The following is a 16,339-nucleotide window of genomic DNA, read 5'->3' on the forward strand; positions in this document are numbered from 1 at the left end:
CTGTCTGTCCTTTTCTTTGCATTTTTTTGTGAACTCCGGTAGTCGGATTGCTATCAGATGACATTTCAGGATAGTTAAATCTATTTCCAAAATATTTTGAAGCAAAGATACACAGCTGAAGTGTGTGTTGGTTAAATCTAGCACAAAACCGACAGCTAGGCACGTTATGATCTGGGCCTAGGCAAGGAATACAGTACAAATGGAAATCCCTATGAGGTATTTGCATCCCACAAGTAATGCAATTAACTTTTACTGGCATCAGTATGGAGCAAGAAAAAGTTTCCCCAACGGGGTACTTAGCTTTAGTGAAGACTTCGGTTCTGAAACTCGAATTCGAAAATTTCAGGAGTCGGCCGACCAGCACATGCTAACTGCTTCTGCTTCGGGCACCACTCGGCAAGAAAGACTGAAGAAAATGGCGTTGATTGCCTGTTTTATACCTCTAATGACTTGACATCATGGAAGAAGAGACAGCAACCGACTTTGAATTTGCTTTCATCTGGCCAGTTGCATTCAAGCTTGCACCCAGGAATGTAATTTTTTGAGAGGGTCCCAGTTGTGATTTCTTTTAGTTTATGGTGTACCCTAGACAAATTAGAACCCTTTTTACAAACGCCAGATGTTTTAGAAGAATGTCCTTGTTTTCTGCCTGAATTAAACAATCGTTCGGGTATGGATATATTTGAATATTTCTTTGCCTGCAAAATGCAATTACTGGAGCCAGGCACTTTGTGAAGTCCCTGGGCCCAGTAGATAAGCCAAGGGGCAGTGCAGAGAACTGGTAATGCAAGTAGCCTGCTTTGAAGCGGAGGTATCGTCTGCAAGATTCCCTGATTGGGATATGCAAGTAAGCCTCTTAAGTTTAACTTACCAACCAGACATTTTGCCTAGCATAGGCAGCAACTATTGAAGAGTCAGCATCTTGAATTTTGGAATTCCAGAAATGTGTTTAGGGTGGATAAGTCCAGAATTGGACGCCATGATTTGTCTTTTCTAGGTACCAGGAAAGGTCCTGAATAGAAACCTTGCCCCTTTTCCTCCTCTGGTACTGGTTGAATAGCACCCATATTCATGAAGGACAGAACTTGTTACTGGGACTCTGGCCAATGATTTGGGGGCAGCTCTGGCCATCCATTTGGTATTGGCAACGTGTGGAAATGAAATCTGTATCCCTGGGATACTGTATTTAAAACCCATTTGTCCTGGGTAATATGTTGCCAGTTTCGTGCATGAAGTGCCAGTTTTCCCCCCAAAGAGGTGGCTAAAAGGTAAGTGTTTGGTGATTGTAGAGGGAAGTCATTGAGACAGTCTACCATAGGGAGGTGCCTTGTTGTTTCCAGATTTGGAGGTAGAGGCACCCCATTGTTTTGTTCTAAAAGTTCTTTGTGACTGAAACCTGGAGCCTTTGTAATGTCTGGATTTGAGTTGAGCGGCTCTCAGAGGGACTGGAAAGGACCAGCTCTTAGTAGGCCACTGCCTACTAAATCTTGGAGGTTGCCCTTGTAAGAAATCTTTCACAGTTGGCATAGATTTAGTTTTATCTTCCATCTTTAACACTTCTTCAGCCTCATTACCAAAGAGACGGTCCTGTTGTAAAGGAGCATCCAACAATTTTACTTTAACATGGTCAGGCAGAGTTTGCTCTTTGAGCCAAGCATGCTTCTTAGCACAGATCCAGTTACAGCAGCCCTGCAAGAGGCCTCCAAGGAATCAGAACCACATTGCAAAGTATGTTTTCCAACTTGTTCAGCTGAATGTAATAAGTCTTGCAAATCTTTATTTTCTACATAGTCAGAGATTAACATCATTTTCTGTTTAAGTAGTCCATTGATATGCTGTTGATATTTAAGCATATGAAATTGACAGTTTAAAGCCCTGATTGCCTAGGTTGCAGACGTGTAAACCTTCTTACCCCATCTATTCAGCGCACTGGAATCTCTATCAGAAGGGGTAGGATTTTTAGCAGTAGTGCCTTAATGCCCTTGGGACCCTGAGAAATGGTTTCAGGATCAGCAGTACGGTTTTTGAAAAGGAATTTGTGGGAGTCAGGAACCCTGTAGTATCTGTCTGGCTTACTAGGAGCCGGAGGCAGACAATCAGTAGTCATACTAGATTCTGAAAAAACATCAACAATGTCTACAACAGGAGGTATAGACAAAGGCCTATGCTGATGAAGAAGAAAATCCCCAAGTCTCTTTTTAGATTCAGAGAAATCCTGACTTTCCCAGTGGAAGTGTCCCCTTAAGGTACATAAAGTTTCTCCAAAAGAGAAATCCTCAGGGGGAGAAGCAGAAGGGATGGAATCTTCTGCATCAGAGTCCTCATAAGTAGGTATAAATAAATCCTGTTCAGTAGAATAATCATTAGAAATAGAATCCTGATGTGAAGATTAATAGTCAATGTCTTGCCTAGGCCTCTTAGCAGGAGGGGGTTGGCTACCCCTGATCAAAGTAATTAAATCTTCAGCCATTTTGATCATTTGTTTTTTAGCCATAGGGGCTTGCACACATGGCCTAAGTGTCAGTTTTTTAGACATAGAAGTAGATTTTGGCCTTAGTTTTGAAGATGGCATCAGTTTAATATACAAATCTTTAGGCCTGTAAACACCCTCAGAAGCCAGTGCCTGCACAGCGGCTTCAGACCCATCTAAGGTAGAGACATCCGCGGGTTCAATACTTAAAGCATTTCGCGGCATACCAGACTCCAAATAGGTCTCAGTAGAGGTCTGCGAATCAAAAGTAATGGGCATCAGGGGCTGTGAAAGCGCCTCACTGAGTACCAGTGAACTAGTGACTGGCTTAGGAGAAGCGTAGTCATTTTTGGACCTAGACCATCTCTTTTTCTTTGCGTTTTTTAGGGATTCTGGTTGTTGGATTGCTAACCGACGTCATTTCTGGATAGTTAAATCGGGAGCCAAAATATTTAGAAGCAAAAATGTACCGACGTTTAATAGTGCATTGATTAAATCTAGCACAAAACCGACAAGGTATGTTATGATAAGTGCCTAGGCAAGGAATACAGTACAAATGAAAATCCTTATGAGTTATTTGCTTCCCACAAGTAATGCAAATATTAACTTTTACTGACATCAGTAAAGAGCAAGAAAAAGTTTCCCCAATGGGGTACTTAGCTTTTAGTTGACTTCGGTTCTGAAACTCAAACAAAAATTTCAGGGGTCGGCCGACCAGCACTTGCGAACTGCTTCTGCTTCGTGCACCGCGCAGCAAGAAAGACTGATGTAATGGCATCGGCTGCATGTTTTATACCCCTCACGACCTGACATCATGTAAGAAGGGACAGCAACTGACGCAGGACCCAAGACTTTGTTAATCAGGCTGACTGAGGGCAACCTGCCAGCAGATTACCCCAAATGTAATGACTGCAACAGTGAAACACGAAGAACATCATATAGAGCTTGTTAAAGCAGATTCAAAAGTAACAGGAAGAAAGCAAGAAAATATGAAAGCATTCAGCCAAGAGAGGGTTGGAACGCATGAAAGCATGACTCTCCAGTAGGGAGGAGAGTGGCTCTGAATAGACTGTTGAGGAAACGCACCCTGACCCCATTTAAAAATGGGAAAAAGTCTCAAACATTTGGAGGCAGAAAGAAAAAAAATGCGATTACAAGACTATTAAAAGGACTCAGCAGTCAAATGATAAACTGATCCCATTGCATGTGGGGGGCATAACTTTTGGTTACTTTGAAAAACCGTGATGTAATGTGTTTAACTCCCCTAGTTTTCCCAAGGGAGAACAGGAATGATGAGCTAAAATGCCTACATTTACAGCTGAAAGCAAAGCCTAGTCTGCCTGACAGATCTCTATGTCATCTATGAAGGCTTGCTGCCTGAATTCTGTTTGGATAATTTTTATTAATTTTAAAAAGCTGGGTCCAGGACTTCAAGTAAGAAAGTATTTATTTAGCTGTAGACCAGCTTTGTCACTAATTGCCATGTTGTATGGTTAACATTTTTATATGGTGTGTACTGCCTTGACCTCTGCATATTTATTCAGAATCAACACATTCATATTCACTATTAAGAACCTGTGGAAAGTATGCATTTATGCACTTTTATTTGAGAAAAGATCATTACTTAGCATCGTAGGTTGGTAAAATTATAACATTCGTCTCTAACTAACAGCCTCATTGAACATAATACCAATGAGATACCTTTTGTAATTTAAATTTAGCTAAATCAAGAGTGATCAGACAGATTGTGTATTTTTCCCCAGTCATATCTAAAGTAGTTTAAGTATTACTATGCCAGGGATAAAACTGTAGGGAACTTCAGAACTTTACAAGATTCTATCCTGGGAACAGAGAGAGAGTGTGGCTGTGAGAGAGTGAGTGCTAATTTGTTTGAAAATCAGTTACCATAGTTTTAAAGGCATCAGAAGTTAATCTAGAGCAGACTGGTGAAGAGGGAGCCTGGGTTGCTCAGCTTAAAACTTTACTTTGAAAGTGAACAGTGTGTAGTCCTAGTCTGGGGTGATGTCACAAGCCCGTACCCAGGACAACAGTGCACTCGCACTCTGCCATTACACTCTTGGAGCCAAAGCTGCATTTGGTGAACTGGTTACTGAATCAGATGGATGTGCATTTTTTTTTTCACTTTAAACCATTAGGTACCAGTGACGTGACTCAAGAAACCATCCCTCTGGTGGCCAACAAACTTTATGAGGCAATGGAAGAAGACTCAATGAACACAGTGCTGTCCCTTGCACACCCTGGGTGCCACACTGGTCAGCAGTGGCAGGACCCAAATCCCCCTCCAGTGCTAGCTCATCTTCTAAGAGTGAATGGAAAAGGGTGCCATCCATCACAATGACAAGATACAGGCCAATGGACAAATGCAAGACTGATGCAGAAAAAGTACAAGAGAAAAAAGGTACCACAGTATTTTGCTTTCTTTCTTTACTGCCAATATACACGCTACTCACTCCTACATGCATCTTCCCTGGCAAAATATCTTTTCTAATTCTGCCTCGAGATATTCATAACTCACCATGTCTAACCATAGGACTACATCCTGTGAAGTACAGACATCCTCAAGGAATTAAACTCCTAAAGGGTTTCTGCCTGGTTAGAATTCAATTGAGTAATCCTATCCAGTTATTTACTGATTAAACTCAACTGCAATCATATGCTGAAGTGGCCTTTTTGTGTCTACTCAAGACAAAGCAGTAACTATCTATACGAAAGCATGGTTGTGTAACAAACATATTACTATAATGGTATATGTTCAAGTGTAGTCACTATTCCATTTATAGCTTCAGGGAACTTGCCTGAAGGCAGCGGTCTTAACATCCAATCAGACTTCCACAGCTGATTACCCATCTCCTTTGGCCAGGCTGACATCAACTCATCTCTGACAAGACGTACTTTACATAAACATGGCATCCACCCCTGCCACCTTTGGTTATTTCCTGCATTATGAAGTCAGTGTCAGCCTCATTAGAAAATGCTGCAGATTTCACAGAATTCCTGACCCGAGACCCAGACAGTACTTGCCTTTCTGAACATGACTATGCAGAAATCATAAGAAAAATGAAACAAGCAACAAATTGTAAAGGGGGTATGGGTATCCAACAATCGTATATGAACAGGAAGATGGAAAGAATGGCAAGAGGGGACATCAACTGACACTGACCACATTCAAACATCTGTTACAGTAAGATGGTTATACAACCATATTCTTTATATGGCTTACTGATGCAGTCACAATCTTAAAAGAAGATGACAGTGTACCTCTAAACAGGACAGATGGATGAACAAGAAAGGCAGAGGAGGACAGAACCATGACTTTCAATTTGGCAGATGCAAACCAAGTTCTAGCCCTAAAGAAAAGGTGAAATCTGCAGTGTTTAACAAGGGTATGGAACGGAGAACTATACGGCTTGCTTGTAAAATGTCTTATGCACTAACCCTTATCAAGCAGATCATAGTAGTAGCTGCTGCTCTGGTAGGCAATGTCCTGATCTTTCCATGTAAAAGCCTGTCACAGACTTCATAACTGAGGACAATGTGGTTGGCTATCTATTAAGAAATAGACTGATTTAGCATGGAGCTTCCCCTCCCCTGCAAAAGCTACAAATTGGCCTAAAATCCTTAATTCTGTTCAGAAAGAAATAAGTTATCTGTGAAGCCTAATGACTGCAAAACATGTTCACTGATTGGAAGTGAAGACAGACAGGTAGGTGAACACTTTCGTTCAGGAACTTTTCAGTAATGACTTTAGGCATTTGGGTATGGTGCTCAGAATCACTGTCCACTGTCTGTAAAGCATTACGAAAGGTTCTTTCTGAAATAAAGACACTGAGCTCAGGCTCTTCAGGGTGATTAAACAAATTAAAAAAAAGCAGTTTTACAAAACAAAATTCTAAAATTTGCAGTTACCACTAATTCAAATGGTAGAAAGATAAGTTGTGTAAAATCTTACCATAACGTTAGATGTTCTTTTCTCTGTTGCAGTGTTCTTTACATGAGGGACACTGCCTGCCATGCGACCTGTCGGCCAGTCTAAAGTCTTTAGTGTCTAGGGTGCATGGTACGTCGCACGTAGTCTATCGGACATAGGCTATGAAAGTGACGTATGCATGCATCATCATCCTCAGAACTGAGTGTCCCAGGGATAACGCCTCAGAAATAAGAATGTAACAGAGGTACATCCAAGAAGCAACATAAGGAGGGTGGGATAGAATACTGCAACAGAGAAATTACAGTTGTGTACACTTACTATAAATGTAGATGAGTTTTCACTGTTGCAGTCATCACATTTGGGTTATCTGCTTGCAGAAGCCCTCAGTTGGTCTGATTAAAAAGGTCTTGGGTCCTGCGTTGGTTGCTGTTCCTTCTTCCGTGATGTCAGGGGGTATAAAACATGCAGCCGACACCATTACATCAGCTTTTCTTGCCTGAGATGTCAGGTGCCCCCTTAATGGGAAGTAATTAAATCTATAAATAAACAAGGTTATACCTCCAACAAAAGCAAATACACCATAAAGCTTTTGAGCACAACAAAGGAGAGGTATAGCCAAAAGAAGTAAGGGGGCTGGAGGGAGGGTAACGAGGACTGCAACAGTGAATACACTAACATCTACATTTATGGTAAGTGTACACAACTGTACTATGTTATTCGTGTTTCACTGTTGCAGTCATCACATTTGGGTAGATTCCCAAAGCTAAGGATGGGAGGAGGAATTTAGATAACATTAGGACCAGCTATAAAGCCCTGCAAGGCTGAAGTGGCAAAGCCAGCTCTGGATTTAGAGAAAACTGGCAGATGGTAATGCTTGGTGAAAGTATGTACAGAACTCCAGGTAGCAGCTTCTAGGATGTCCCTGGTAGGGAAGCCTCTGAGAAAGGCTGTAGAGGTAGATGCAGCCCTGGTTGAGTGGGGTCTAATCCCCTGTGGGACAGGGACAGGTTTTGCATGGTGCTTGTAGCAGAAATGAATGCAATGGACTATCCATTTGGAAATGGGTTTGCTTTGAAATAGCCTTCCCCCTCTGCCCCAGCAGCAAATGCCACCAGCAGTTGGTCAGATTTCCTTTGAGGTTTAGTCCTGTCCAAGTAGAATCTAAGTAGTCTGTGCACATCTAAAGAGGGCAGTATCCATTCCCCTTTGTTCTGTGAATTAGGAAAGAAGGCTGGCAAATGAAAGGACTGATTGAGGGCCACACTGGATACCACCTTGGGCATGAAAGAGAGATTGCTCCTGAGAGACACCCTGTCCACATGAAATATGATGAAAGGCTCCACTGCCATGAGGGCCTGTAATTCAGATACCCTTCTTGCTGAAGTGATTGCTAAAAGGAAAGCTGTTTTCCAAGAAAGGAATTTTAAGTCTGTAGTAGCAGCTGGCTCGAAAGGAGGAAAAGTGAGTTTTTCCAATACAAAGTTAAGGTCCCAGGATGGCGTTGGCGCTCTCCTGGGTGGTCGTAAATTTTTGGCTCCTCTGAGGAACTGCTTGAGCAATGGATGAGAGAAGAGAGGAGCTTCTGTGCTATAATGAGCTGAAATGGCTGAGGCGTGAATTCTGGAGGAGGAGAAAGACAGGCCCCTGTGAAGCATCTCAGTTAAGTATTGTAAAATCCGAGGTAAATTGGGCACTGCTGTGCACATCCCTTGAGATTGGTTCCAGGCACATAATCTTTTCCATTTTCAGCATAAGATTTTCTAGTACTAGGCCTCCTTGCCTCTAAAATTATAACCATCACTGGTTTACTGAGGGATGGTAAAGGAGAGATTAAGTAATTAGCCAGGCTGCTAGATTCAGTGTTTGAAGCTGAAGGTGCAGGACCTGTTTCTCCTGCTGAGACAACAGGGTAGGAGTCTGGGGCAGGTGCAATGGGGCCAACAGTGACACTGCGCAAGAGGGGGTACCAGTGTTGGCGTGGTAAGTCTGGTGCAATCAAAATCGTCCTTGGTTTGTCTTGTTTGATCTTTAGTAGTACTTTGGAGAGCAGAGGCAGAGAAGAAAAGGCATAAACTGATAGGTTTTTCCAGCTGAAGGACAGGGCATCCACTTTCCAAGCTTGTTTGTGGGGAGTCCTTGTGCAAAATTTGTCCAATTGATAGTTCTGGGGGGAAGCAAACAGGTCTATATCTGGGCTCCCCCATTTGCTTGTCAACATGTTGAAAATCCTTGGTTCCAGTTTCCACTCGTGTGGGTCCATGAGGTTTCTGCTTAGTTCATCTGCCAGTGTACTTAGTTTTCCTGGCAGGAATTGAGCTTGTAGATTCACTTGGTAGCTCAGGGCTGTGTTCCACAATGCCATGGCTAGTCTGCAGAGAGGGTAAGAATGTGTACCTCGCTGCTTATTTATGTACCACATAACAGTGGTGTTGTCAGTCTTTACCATTAACTGCCCTAAAAGAATGTGGTCCTTGAAGGCTGTCAGAGCATTCTGTATAGCCAACATTTCTTTTTGAATGATATGCAGGTGCATTTGATTTGGGTTCCATTTGCCCTGAATGCACTTCCCTGCCAGGTGAGCCCCCCATGCATAGTCTGATGAGTCTGTTAGGGTTTGGGCGGCAGGTGGTAGTGTGACTGGTAGTCCCTTGTTTTGGTAGCAGGCCTTTGTCCACCAAAGAAACTCTAGGCGTAGGCAAGGTATGACAGGAATCATTGCTTCTAGGTCCTGAGAATGTTGACACCATAGGCTTTTTAGATACCATTGCAGTATCCTCATATGCAGACTTGCATATGGAATTAGAAAAATGCAGGAGGCCATGAACCCCCAAGGCTTGTAGTTTTTGCCTTGCAGATAGCAGGGTTTTTGTGGCCACTTGTTTGAAGTAGGTTGTCAAATGAATTTGTTTCTCTGGTGTGAGGAAAGCCATCTGGGAAGTTGTGTTCAAGCTTGCTCCCAGAAATATAATTTGTTGACAGGGTACCAGATCTGACTTATTTTCGTTTATGGTGTACCCCAGACAGGTTAACACCTTTTGTACAAATGCCAGATGATTCAGAAGTATGTCCTGGCTTTATGCCTGAATTAAGACAATTGTCCAGGTATGGGTATATTTGAATGGTTTACTATTACAAGGTCGAACGGCACTCCTTCGACTGTACTATTAGTCGACAACGGAAGGTCGTAAATGTCGAAGTCAAAAAATCAATCTAGGAACGGTGTTAACATGGGTTGAGGTAGGTGTTCGTATTATTCTGAACTACAAACATCTCCCCTACCACGACCCATGTTGAAACCCATTCCTAGATTGTTTTTCTGAGTTCGCGATTATCAGTTTCGACCTTCCGTTGTCGACTATACGACAGTCGAAGGAGTGCCGTTCGACCTTTTAATAGTAAACCATTTGAATATTGCTTTGCCTGCAAAATGCAATGACTGGAGCTAGGCACTTTGTGAATACCCTGGGCGCAGTAGATAAGCCAAAGAGCAGTGCAGAGAACTGATAGTGCATGTAGCCTGCTTTGAAGCGTAAGGTATCTTCTGCAAGATTCCCCGATTGGGATGTGCAGGTAGGCGTCCTTTAAATCCAGTGTTGCTAACCAGGCATTTTTGCCTAGCATAGGAAGCAACTGGTGAAGAGTTAGCATCTTAAATTTTGGAATCACCAAAAAGGTGTTTAAGACAGAAAGGTCCAGGATAGGACACCATGAGTTGTCTTTTCTGGATACCAGGAAAGTCTCTAGTAGAAACCATGTCCCTTTTCCTCTTCTGGTACAGTTTGAATAGCCTTTATGCTTGAGAGAGAGAGAGAGAACTTGCTTTTGAGCCTCTGCCTACTGATTTGGGGGTAGATCTGACCAACCGTTTGAGGTTGGTAACGTGTGGAAGTGAAATTTGTATCCTTGGGAAACTATATTTAAGATCCATTTGTCCTGAGTAATGCGTTCCCAGCTTTTTGCCTGCAGAGCAATCTTTCCCCCTAAAGGAGCAGTCAGTTGAGAAGTGCTTAAAAGTTTTAAAGTTAAGTCATTGAGACAGTTTACCATAGGGGGAGTCTTACTACTCCGTGATTTGGAAGTGGGAGCCCCCCACTGCTTAGTCCTGTATGTACCCTGGGACTGAAGCCTGGGTGTTCTGCTGGTTGTGGTTTTGGACTGAAGGCCTGGGAGAGGCAGGAAAGGACCAATTCTTACAGGGCCAATGCCTACTAAATCTTGGAGGTTGTATTTGTACACAATCTTTAAGAGTTTGCATAGATTTAGCTTTTCCTCCATCTTTTTAGGAACTTCTTCCACTTTGTTGCCAAACAGGCGGTCGTGATTTAAGTGCGCATCCAGCAATCCAGCTTTAACATGATCTAGCAAAGATTGCTCCATAAGCCAAGTATGCCTTCTTAGTACAGACCCAGTAACAGCAGCCCTGCAAGATGCCTCTAGTGAATCAAAACCACATTGCAAAGTAGGTTTTCCAACCTGTTCAGCAGAATGCATTAAATCCTGTAAATCCTTATTTTCAGCACAGTCAGGAATCAAAATCATTTTCTGTTTAAGCAGTCCAATAATATGCTGCTGATATGAAGCTGGCAGTTTACGGCCCTAATGGCCGCCAAGGTTGTAGAAGTGTATACCTTCTTACCCCATCTATCCAGCGCCCTGGAGATTTATCAGAGGGGGTAGGATTTTTGGCAGTAGTAGCATTTATGCCTTTGGGTCCCTGTGAAATGGTCTCAGGATCCGCAGTAGGATTTTTAAAAAGGAACTTGAGAGAGTCAGGAACCCTGTAATATCTATCAGGTTTTCTGGGAGCAGGAAGTAGAGAGTCAGGGGACAAGCTAGATTCCGAAAAGGCATCAACAATGTCTAGTACAGGAGGGATAGCTAAAGGCCTGTGTTGGGGCAAGAGTAAGAGATCTCTAAGCCTCTTTTTAGAATCAGAGTAATCTTGGCTTTCCTAGCGAAAATGCTCCCTAAGAGTATGCAAGGTTTCACCAAAAGAGAAATCCTTTTGGGGGGGGCAGAGGGAATAGAGTCCTCTGCATCAGAATCCTCATAAGTAGATAAGGGTAAATCCTGGCCATCAGAGGAAACGGAAATTTCAGAATCCTGGTCAGAAGTATCATAAGCAAATTCAGTCCTAGATCTCAGAGGGGGAAGGTTGGCTTTCCCTGATTAAAGAAATAAGGTCTTCAACCATTCTTATGATTTGTTTTTTAGGCATTGAGGCCTGACCATGCGGTCTGGGCATCGGTTTTCTAGGCATGGTTTGAGTTTTAGGCCTTAAAAAAGAAGATGGCGTTGGTTTAATATGCAAGTCAGTAGGCCTGAATACACCCTCAGAAACCAGTGCCCGCACAGCGGCTCTAGACTCATCCAAGGTAGAGACAACCGCAGGTTCCACAGTTAAAGCATCTCATGGCATACTGGACTCCAAATGGGTCTCAATAGAGGCCTGTGAATCTGAAGCAGTGGGTATCAGGGGCTGCGAAAGCGCCTGAGTACCGGTGAACTGGCGACTGGCTTAGGAGAAGCGTCATTGGCAGCTTTGGACTTAGGCGACCTGCGTCTGCCTTTATCTTTGTGTTTTTTCGTAATGTCGGTAGTTGGATGGCTTACCCAAGACATATCTGGTTAACTGAACAGAGTACCAAAATATTTAGAAGCGTAAATATACAGACGACGAATAGTTCGTTGCTTAAATAAGGCACAAAACCAACAGCGAGGTACGTCGTGGTCAGTGCCTAGGCAAGGAATACAGTATGAATGAAAATCTTTATGAGGTATTTGCTTTCCACAAGCAATAGAATTATTGACTTTTACTGATATCGGTTTAGAGCAAGAAAAAGTTTCCCTAACGGGGTACTTCACTTTAGTTGAAGACTTCGGTTCTGAAACTCAAACGAAAACTTCAGGAGTCGGCCGACCGGCACTTGTGAACTGCTTCTGCACCACATGGCAAGTAAGACTGATGTAATGGTGTCGGCTGCATGCTTTATACTCCTGACTACCTGACGTCATGGAAGATGAGACTGCAACTGACGCAGGATCCAAGACTTTGATAATCAGGCGAACTGAAGGCTAATGTAAGCAGATAACCCAAATGTGATGACTGCAACAGTGAAATACGAAGAACATTATAGATATTTCCTGCAAGATTCCCTTATGGGAGATGTGCAGGTAAGCTTCTTTTAAGTCTAGGGTGACTAGAAAGGAGTCCTTGGCTAGCATAGGCAGCAGCTGTTGGAGTGTAAGCATTTTGAACTTTGGTACCATCAGGAAGGTGTTGAGAATTGACAGATCCAGGATAGGGCGCCAAGAGTTTTATGTTCTGCGTACCAGAAACAGCCTGGAGTAGAAACCCTGTCCCCTTTGCTCTGTTGGAACAGGTTGAATAGCCCTGATACTGAGAAGAGAAAGTGCTTGCTTTTGGGCCTCTGCACACTGGTTTGGGGGACGGTCTGCCAATCCGCTTGGGGTTGGCAGTGGATGGAAGTAGAATCTGTATCCCTGGGATACAATGTTTAAGACCCAATGGTCCTGGGTAATGTATTCCCAGCTTTTTGCATGCACTGCAAGTTTTCCTCCTAGGAGTGCAAGTACTTGGGCATGGCTGGGAAGAATGCAGGAGAAGTCATTGTGAACTTTTTTCATAAGAGGGTGGCTTACTACTCCCTGTATTTGAGGTGGGAGCACACTCCATTATTTAGATCTGTACATACCCCTGAGACTGTAGTCTTTGTGGTCTGTCGCCCCTGGGTTTGGACTGAGAAGGCCTGGGAGGGACTGGAAAGGACCAGTTCTTCCAAGGCCAATGCCTACTGAATCTAGGTGGCCGTACCTGTAAGAAATCTTTAACAGTTTTCATAGATTTAGCTTTTTCCTCCATCTTTAAGAACTACTACTGCTTTTGTGCCAAACAAACATTCTTGATTTAATGGAGAATCTATTAATTTTGCTTTGACATGGTCTGGCAAGATTTGTTCCTTCAGCCAAGCATCCCTTCTCAGAACAGACCCAGTGACAGCAGCCCTGGAAGATGCTTCTAAAGCATCAACACCACACTGCAAGGTATGTTTAACAACTTGGTTAGCAGAATGACCAACTCTTGTAAATCTTTATTTTCTGCACAATCAGGAATCAACATTTTTTGTTTAATTAGATCCATAATATGCTGCTGGTACTTCCACATGTGAAACTGGCAATTTAAAGCCCTGATGGCAAGAGTTGCAGAGGTATATACCTTCTTGCCCCATCTGTCTAAAGCCCTAGAATCCCTGTCCGAAAGGGGGTATGGCTGTAGTAGCCTTAACACCTTTAGGTCCCTGGGAAATGGTCTCTGGATCAGCAGTAGGATTTTTAAAGAGAAATTTGAGAGAGTCAGGTTCTCTGTAGTACCTGTCAGGCTTTCTAGGAGCTGGAGTATCAGGGGCAAGACTTGATTCCATGAAGACATCTACAATATCCAAGACAGAGGTTATAGCTAGAGGCCTGTGCTGAGGCAAGTGTAATAATTCCCAGAGTCTCTTTTTTGACCGAGAGTAGTCCTGGCATTCCCAGCGGAAATGCTCTCTTAGGATATGCAAGGTTTCACCAAAAGAAGAGTCTTGTGGAGGGGAGGCAGAGGGAATGGAATCCTCCGCATCTGAATCCTCATAGGTGGATAAGGGTATGTCCTGGTAATCAGAGGGGTCAGAGTCATCGGACTCATGGTCTGTAGAATCAAAGAAAATCAATTCTTTGTCTTTTAGAGGAAGAAGGCTGGCTTCCCCTAATTAAAGTAATAAGATCTTCTGCCATTTTAAGCATTTGTTTCTGAGGCATTGTAGCTTGAGAATGCGCTTTGGTCGTTGGTTTCCTAAACGTAGTGCTAACTCTGGGCCTGAGAAATTCAGTAGTTTTAGTCAAAAACGAAGTAGTCGATTTAATACGAACATCGGAAAGCCTGAATACACCCTCGGAAGCCGGTGCCTACACAGCGGTTCCGGACCCATCCAAGGTAGAGACATCTGCAGATTCCATAGTCAAAGCAGCATCACGTGGCATACTGGACTCTGAATGGGTCTCAGCAGAGGCCTGAGAATCTGTAGAAGCAGGTATTGGGAGCTGTGAAAGCGCCTCACTGAGTACCGGCAGACTGGCGACTAGCTTAACGGAAGCATCGTCGGCAGTTTTTGACCTATGCGGTCTGTCTATCCTTACGTTTTTTCAGAAAATCATTAGTCGGGTGACTTAAAGCCATTTTGGAATAGGGAGAATGAGCACGAAAGAATTTAGCGACAAAGACAGCCCAACGACATAGTTCGGGCATTGAACAAGGCACAAAACCGAAAGCGAGGAACGTCATGGTCTGGGCCTAAACATGTGACGCAGTAAGAATGAAAATCTCTGAGGTATTTGCTTTCCACATGCAAGACAATTGTTAACTTTTTCTGACATTGGTTAGAGCAAGAAAAAAGGATCCCCAACGGGGTACTTAGCTTTAGAAAACTTTAGGTTTGAAACTCGAAAAACGAAAATTTCAAGTAGTGGCCAACCGACACTTGCGAACTGCTTCTGCTTTGGGCACCCACTTGGCAAGAAAAGCTGATGTAATGGCATCGGCTGCATGTTTTATACCCCTGATGACCTGACGAGGCGACAGGCAGACAAACCCAAGTGTGATGACTGCATCAGTGAAACACGAAGAACATCTGGTTCATTCCTTCTATAATCACGGCTGCCGTACATATCCACTTTTTTCACAAGGACTGAAAAGATATCCTCAAGCACATATCTGCACATTTAGCAATCATGCAATGCAGCAATACAGAAGCAGTGAAAGTAGTTCTAGCATGGAGTTGTGGGGTTTCAGGCTTTGTAGTCTCCATGCACGAGTGTAGTGCACATATATTTCATTAACCCAGGTATGGACAGGAATGAGCACACTAGTGCTGCATGGCTGTGATAGCTCAATACATTAAGGCAACAATTCAGAAAATCACCACAAGCAGCCTTATCAATAACCATCAAGCTACTAGACCCATTTCATTACAAAAATCACCACCACCATGCTTCTGATCATCATACTGAAAACACTCCAGCCAGGAATAAGAATGTAGTGGAAAAGGCTATGCACTGACAATAAAAGCATGCAAAATGCCCAATAATGTAACTTCTGCATGGCACTAAACATCCATGATGCATGAAAAAAAATAAATAGGAAACAGTGCATTAAGTGAGCCAAAAAACAATGGAGTGAATGCACAGCCGAGAGGGCTTACCATGACAAAAACAGCACAACTGCTTTGACTGGTAAATGCCCTGTAACCTATGTACCCTGACTGTAGTACATGCTTTAGGAGAAACAGTTCTTATTATAGGTCATGTATTGGTTGTAAGTAAAGAGGGATGGGAGAGGGACAGGATGTGCAGAGCACCAATAGCCATTTGTACAGTGTTGCAAAAAGATGGCCAGGATAACTATCATTTGATGTTGTCTGTATAGGACAGGGTGGGAATGATTACAAATTGACAAGATAAATGGCCACCAAATGGACGGAGTGGAGAAGTGCTAAGACAAGGGGTCAACCAAGTGCAGCTATGCACAGACTAACCAACATACATAACCCAAAAATGTGCATGCCATGGCATGGGATCAAGAGTAGCAACAGTTAGAAAAGTTAACCATCCAGGAGACAAGTACTACGCGCAGGTTCTATGCACTGAGCATCCAAGAAAAGTTAAACCCAACAAGACCTGCCAGGTCTAGGTGTGGCAGGGAGTGGTGCAGACAATCAATGCTGTGGGTGGCTTTAAGAGGACAGCTGTACAAGTCCTTTGCAGTATCACCAATGGGATATGCATTACAAGAGCAAGACACTGCCAGGGACAGGTTTTCCACAATACACAGTATGAACACAAACAGTTTAAAGAGGTGGAAATTT

The 16,339-nt window shown here is 43.2% G+C and overlaps 1 protein-coding gene across 2 annotated transcripts in view; it reads right to left on the reverse strand.

Annotated features, from left to right (window-relative positions):
- Window positions 1–16,339, reverse strand: part of LOC122809322 (RNA-binding protein 10-like) — a 1,914,178-nt gene that overhangs the window by 1,680,753 nt on the left and 217,086 nt on the right. The gene's annotated exons all lie outside the window — the stretch shown is intronic.

This window comes from Protopterus annectens, chromosome 8.part0, assembly GCF_019279795.1.
Source record: "Protopterus annectens isolate FY-2018-M chromosome 8.part0, PAN1.0, whole genome shotgun sequence".
NCBI lineage: Eukaryota > Metazoa > Chordata > Ceratodontiformes > Protopteridae > Protopterus > Protopterus annectens.